The sequence below is a fragment of the Penaeus japonicus genome, unplaced genomic scaffold (genome assembly GCF_977035675.1).
Source record: "Penaeus japonicus unplaced genomic scaffold, GWHDUDI00000001_assembly GWHDUDI00000022, whole genome shotgun sequence".
Lineage (NCBI taxonomy): Eukaryota > Metazoa > Arthropoda > Malacostraca > Decapoda > Penaeidae > Penaeus > Penaeus japonicus.
The window spans coordinates 4779881-4787380 of record NW_028234424.1 but is presented as its reverse complement, the minus strand read 5'-3'; the positions used below and the strand labels follow the sequence as shown (position 1 = coordinate 4787380).

The window sequence follows — 7500 nt, the reverse complement described above, 5'->3', positions numbered from 1 at the left end:
TATATTTACATATATAAAATATATAGATATATCTATATATATATAATATATATATATATATTATATATATTCTTGTAAATTTGGATACCTAATGAATATGAATCACAATGCACAAACACAGTAAGAAAGCGTAAACTCGTAACGTTCGACTTTTTAAAGAAAGTTCATTATGATATATATATACATCACACACACACACATGCGCACACACACACACACACACACAGACACACACACACACAACACCATATATATATATATATATATATATATATATTTATATTATATACGTATATATATATATATATATATATATAATGATATACATATATATTATATATATATATATATAAAAAACAAAAACTCTCAAATAAATACGGAAACACTCACTCACACACACAAACCTCACACTCTCCAACTCTCACGAATCTATCACTCACAATCAATCCTACATCTCACACTATCACCACTCACTCTCACTAACACACACACACACACACTCACACACTAACACACCTCACATACACTCACAGACACACTAACCCTACTCATATTGTGTCAGATGGTGTTATGAGAGTGATATCACTCACACACAACACACTACACTCACAAACACTCTCTCACACTCTCACACACTCTCACCTCTCACACGATCTCGATCTCTCGCTCGCTCTATCGCTCTGCGCTCTCGCTCGCGCGTGCGCCATCTCGCTCTCGCGCGCTCGCTCTCTCTCTCTCGCTCCCTCTGCCGCCCGCGCTACGTCTGCTCTCGCTCTGGCTCGACTCTCTCGCTCTCGCTCGCGCAAACACAACCACACACTCTACCCTCACCACACACACACAAAAACACACACACACACACACTCACACACACACACACACAATCACGCAACCTACAGACACAAACACACACTCCAACCCCCCACACACACGTCACTACTCACACACACACCCTCACACACACACACACACAGCACACACTCACTCACACTCACACCCACACAACTCACAAACACAAACACTCTAACTCCCACTGACTCATACACACACCCACCCACCCACCTAAAACACACACATACAACACACCTCCTGTCTCTCATCTCACTCACTCTCACACTCACAGCTCACACACACACAATCTCACACACACCAAACTCCTGTTGTGTGTAGGGAGTGAGAGTGATTGAGAGAGAGAGTTATGTTTGGAGTAGAGATAGTAGTACTTCGATGTTTAGTGAGGGCGGTGAGATATGAGTTTGTGTGTACAGAGAGAACTCAAAAACAAAACAACACTCTCAAAAACATCAACCACACTCCTCTATCTAACTCTTCTCACACACCTCCTTATTCACACTCACAAAAACCAAATCTCACTCATCACTCACACACGACACAAAACTTCACACACACACACACTATATCACTATCTAACACGGAAAAACAGGCCCTGAGACCAATCTATGCCCCCACACACACACAAATATACACCCTAGCCTGTGGAATAATCCTTTTTGTATCTAATTTCATTTCTATTTCATTTCTTTTTCCCCCTCCCACAGCTAGTCATGCGTCCTATAGTCATGCATGACGTTTATATTAGCGCATGAAGAGCATAACAATCTGGTCTTATTTTACCGAATCCTGAGAAAGTTTCCGATTTTTTTTTGTGTGTGTTTTTTGCGTTTTCTTTTCTCATAAGAAAATGGAAAAGAAAAGGAGAAAGAGATGGTCTAACTAACATTTTTTTTGTTGTTGTTGGTTGGGTACCCGTCGGTGAAATGAAAATCGTAACAAAAAAAAAGAAAAAGCCTATTTAATGAATTATTCACTGACAAATGAATACATAAATGAATTAATAAATGGCCAGGCAGACAGACAAACAGAAAGATAGATTAATAAGAAAATGAAAAAAAAGGTTTTAAGCCAGCGCTCTCTCTGAATTACAACGATTCAGAGCGAAACGTTGTTACATCACAGAAAATTTCCTCGAAGAATGAATGGGAAATCGTTTAGAAGAACAGGAAGTAAAATGCACGTTTCACCTTACATAAGAATTTAAATCTAATATTTTCCAACAGTTTTTCAAGAATATAATGTTCTGCCGGCATTTTTATTACCATAAGTACTGACTTCATACGACAAGGTGATATAACTTACACATGGCATCATTTAAACATAAATGTTTCATTATTCTATCATTCGGTAAGTAATATTTTGCTGATGACGACATTTTCAAAAAGTAGATAATACATTCCGTTTGGCCATTTGCCAATCCTCTCGATGCCACTTTACAATTTGACAGGAAAGCGTGTGCTGAATACATAAGTACACACACACACACACACACACACACACACACACACACATATATATATATATATATATATATATATATATATATATATATATATATATATACATACATACATGTATATATATATATATATATATATATATATATATATATATGTGTGTGTGTGTGTGTGTGTGTCTGTGTGTGTGTGTGTGTGTGTGTGTGTGTATGTGTGTGGATACATATATAGATAGATATATGTATATACATACATGTCTATATATATATATATATATAAATATATATATATATATATACATATACATATGTGTATATATATATATAATATACATTTATATATATTCATATATGTATATATATATATATATATATATATATATATATATATGTATATATATGTATGTATGTATGTATATATGTGTGTGTGTGTATTCATATTCCGGGATTGTGATGTATTTTTTATAAAAAAAAATTGGGCTTGTTTTTTTAGTTGCGAAAAATGTCGTATAAACACATCCATTATACTTTAAGTTTTTCAAAAACCATTCTACTGCACTGATGAAAATTATACTTTATTTTTTTATTACCAGTGTCTACTTCCTTCATGCTTAGCTGAATAAGATATATTGTCTTATGCACAAGTGATCGAAGGCATTTTCGCCCAACTGGGGTTTAGGGTGAAAATACCGGAACATGGTGAGCTGGCTCCGCAGAGTTTATGCTAACCATCTCAGAGGATAAGGTTATCGATGCTGTGAATCATGTGGTGGTTTGTTTTCTTCTTCTCTTTCTTCATTTATGAACCTGGATCTTTTTCTTCCTCTCTTTTTTTCTTCTTCCTCTTTCCCTCTATCATCCTTCCCTACTCTTCTTTCATTATTTTTCTCATTTTGTAATAAGGCAATGGGAATAGCTCTAATGCTATGATAGAATTCCTAATCTTAACTCTTAAAGATATCACTTTCAATCATCATCATGCCTCTCATTATGATCAGGATAACAGGATCACCATCAGTATATCTCCATTACCGCTGTCGTTATCATTAAGACGTTTGCAATATCTGCCTCTTCTTATAAGGGCGAGGGGTCCAACCTGGGCATCTGGCGCGAGCTTGCGCATTCACAGGATATGTCTTTCCACCTCCATTTACGTCATAATGATGTCACACCTTCACGTTCGTCGTATGTCATCTCACCTCTATACGCACATGTAAGTCATTCCATCGCCATGCAAATTCATAGGTCATCATATATGCACATGCAAGCAATGTATATATATATCATGCACCACCTCGAAAGTGATGTTTCCAAGTGCAACCGCTTTGTAGCGTCTCCTTCTTTCACCCTCATGAGGCTCCACAGCGACAGGGACTCCGGAGATCCCTTGCCATGCTGCTCGCTCGTCCTGCTCGTCCTGCTCGTCCTGCAGGAGACCACCACCCCTGCCAGGCTCTCTCTGCCTTGAGCCATGAGCCTCTGCACCTGTACACACGCCCAGCGATAGCAAAACTCGTTGTCCACTTCCTTCACGTGCTTAGTCGGTTGTTTTCGGTTCGTTTTGAGTTCCTGTTGGTCGAGTTCGCCTTGTTTGTTGTATTTCGAATTACCTGTTTGCCGAAGGATGAGAAAGAATATAGGTATATACAATAAAGCTATATTTTTAACACTAGGACAAGCATCTGGCAACACTCACCGTGTGGCCTGCCCCATACGGTGTGACTTCTCTTCAACAATGGCCTTACGCCATAACTAACGCCGTCTTGCTTTCTCACGCTGAAATGATCACACTTCTAAAACTTAATAAGTAGGTCTACATGCCAAAAGACCTCTTCAGTTGCACGTAGAATCCCCGTGCAACAAATGTCCTTTTGGCGACGCGTGGCATCCCCCGCGCCATCCTGCCCCAGACGAGGTGGGCATTCAGTCGAGCTTTGACTTGTGGGCGAGGAACATGTCGCCACCTGGACCTACTTCGCGTGGCAGTGCTTAAGTGTGTCCCTTTGTTCAACTAGAAGCCCCATCCTTAATAGTATAGTAATCATTATCACAAATAATTACATATTTATCTCAGTGCGTGTGACCCTACCCTCGTCTCGGACCCCCACGTGTTATGAATTACTAAGAGACCTGAACGCACCAAAGCATCGCTCGAGGACCTCCCGATATTGCACGGATTTTGCGATCTTCTGCTTAAGGTAATGTGAGCAAGATCGAGAGAGACTCGCAGGCCTCCAGGTTCAGTTTTCTTGGAAGCCTATATTGCTCTCTATCTTTTATCTAACGTTTTATCTAATTTTACAATCGGATAGATTGTATGGTTAAAGATTTACGATAATATACATCTTACATCTACAAATCTATCTCAATACATCCATATTTTAGCTAATACAGCTGAAACGCATTTGTATTTGTTGATATTGGTAGTGTTACGTATAGAGGAAAGCAATGGTTGTACCACCAATGATTGCACGGGTGTTGCTAATACCAATCTATACCGGTTGCACCAGTACCTGCTTAGGTTGGTACTGGTGATGGCTTTTATCGTTGAAGTTATGCCTGGTTTGGTATGATTGGCATTTGTTTTGTTGTTGTACCTCTTTATTATTGGCCAGGATGTGCGTATCACGATTAAATGATTTTAATGATTATCATTAATGTTTGAATTTGTAGTTATTACTATTATCGTTATTGTTATTGTTATTGCTTTCCTTATAAACCTTGTTGTTCTTTTGTTTACCATAGTTGTTATCATTAGCATCCTTATTATCATTATCATTATTATTGTTGTTGTTGTTATAATAACAATGATTAATTATCATCAGTCTCGTGATTATTATCATTATGATTATTTTTATTATTTTTTATTTTTTTTTATTTTATATTTCTTATTTTTTAGTTTATTATTATTATCATCATCATTCATTATCATCATCATCATCATTATTGTTATAATGATAATGATAATGATAATTATTATCATTATTATTATCATCATCATCATTATTGTTTGTGTGGTTGTTTTGTTATTAATAGTACAAGTAACACTGTTATCATCATTATTATGATGATGATATTAATGATGATGATCGATTATAGTTATGATAGTTATTACTGTTGTTGCCATCATTATTACCGTCTTTATTACTAATATCAACATTATTTTCATCATTAGTAACAATCGCAGTAATATTGCTACCACTATTATTGGTAATTTACAAATATACAATCATCACCATCACTATCGTCACCATCACCAACAACACTAAACACGTCATCAGGTGATGATGATGATTATGATAATGGTTTAGATATTTGCAAGAGTTTCGCTTCCGAAAATGAAGTTTGTTTTGATCATTAATTTCATCGTCATCATTATCTCTTATCATTATCATCATCACCATCGGCATCGGCATCATCATTGACATCATCGTTAGCATCATCATTAGTATTAACATTAGCATTATCGTTATCATTATCATTATCATTATCGTTATCATTATCATTATCATTATCATTATCATCATCATCATCATCATCATCATCATCATCATCATCATTATCACCGTCATCTTCATCGTCATTGTCATGGCCATCATCATCATCATCATCATCATCATCATCATCAGTCATTAATCCTTACCATAATGTTTTTAACGATAAAAAATACCATTGCCACAGAGAGCTAAAGAAAAGGCACAAACCCATTATATTTATGATTTTTGATGGAATATACGCTCCTGAATCAGAATTTATCATTTATCCTTACATATATAATTCATTCAGTTGAATAGAATTTCGGAAATGATGATAGTACTACTACTGTTATTAATGATGTGTGGTGATGACAATACATCTGTAATTTGCTGTTGATCCCTCGTTAAAGAAATTAAGTCTACAACCAGAGAGTGTGGAATGTTGATAAAGAAAAAAATGTAATTATATGATATGATCGGATAATTTATATGTTCACAGTGATTATGAATGTGATGACAGTAATGGTGATTAAAATGGTGCGTCTGTTAACGTTATTATTATCATTATTATTATGTTAATATATCAAACTATTATTGAGATTATTAGTATTATTAGAATTATGTTTGTAGATTATGCATACATGTTGTTTGTGTGTGTGTGTCTGAAAGATTAGGATGTTTTTATTTTCTCGCAAATATTGAATTTTGTGTGATGAGACACTATACACTGCATACTTTCATCAAAGTAAAGTTTTGTAATTTTATCATCATTCTGTAGTTTGTAATTTCATCATTATTTTGTAGTTTGTAATTTCATCATTATTTTGTAGTTTGTAATTTCATCATTATTTTGTAGTTTGTAATTCCATCATTATTTTGTAGTTTGTAATTTCATCATTATTTTGTAGTTTGTAATTCCATCATTATTTTGTAGTTTGTAATTTCATCATTATTTCGTAGTTTGTGCATTCCTATAGATGTAGATAGAACAATGAACGGACACGCTGTTTCTCTGAAAAATCTGTGAAGGAATTATTTCTCCCAGCATGTTGTTGTTGCTAAGTAATATCTTTGATATGATTGAAACAGAAATATTGTTTTTTAAAATTCAAAGCACTATGTACGTCTTGCATGGATTTGACGTATAAATTACAGCACCAACGTCGCAATTGCATGGTTTTTGACCTTGTTACTGATGTGTTATAGACTCCACATTAATCGATAGATTAATAATCCTTTGATTAGAAGCTCCATCATTCATCCTAATCAAGACGACGATATTGCAAAGGATGAGAACAGCCATATACAAGAGCAATAGTAATATAGGCGATAACTGATAATAACGAATGATAATATTAATGTGAATAGTGGCAAAGCTAATAACGAACGATGATATTAATGTGAATATTGGCATAGCTAATAACGAACGATAATATTAATGTGAATATCGGCAAAGCTAAACGAATGATAATATTAATGTGAATATTGGCAAAGCGAATAACGAACGATAATATTAATGTGAATATTGACAAAGCTAAAAACGAACGATAATATTAATGTGAATATTGGCGAAGCTCTCCCCAGCGGCAGAACCCGTTGAACCAGTGTGACGCATAGCCAATACCAGGCAAAGCAAAAAGTACCTGGGAAGTACTGCTAATACCTAGGGTGACAAAGCACGAATAGTATTTTTATAATCGTTTCAACTGTAGT

The 7500-nt window shown here is 35.3% G+C and overlaps 1 protein-coding gene across 2 annotated transcripts in view; it reads left to right on the top strand.

Annotated features, from left to right (window-relative positions):
* LOC122256223 (uncharacterized) overlaps nt 1-7500 on the top strand; it is a 163622-nt gene that overhangs the window by 13953 nt on the left and 142169 nt on the right. Inside the window, exon 1 of one of the 2 annotated variants that reach the window (XM_086549342.1) lies at nt 4234-4509. The exons of the other annotated variant lie outside the window; for it this stretch is intronic. The gene's annotated coding sequence lies outside the window, so the exon portion shown is untranslated. Of the gene's footprint in view, nt 1-4233; nt 4510-7500 lie in introns of those variants that run through there. 2 annotated transcript variants of the gene reach the window in all.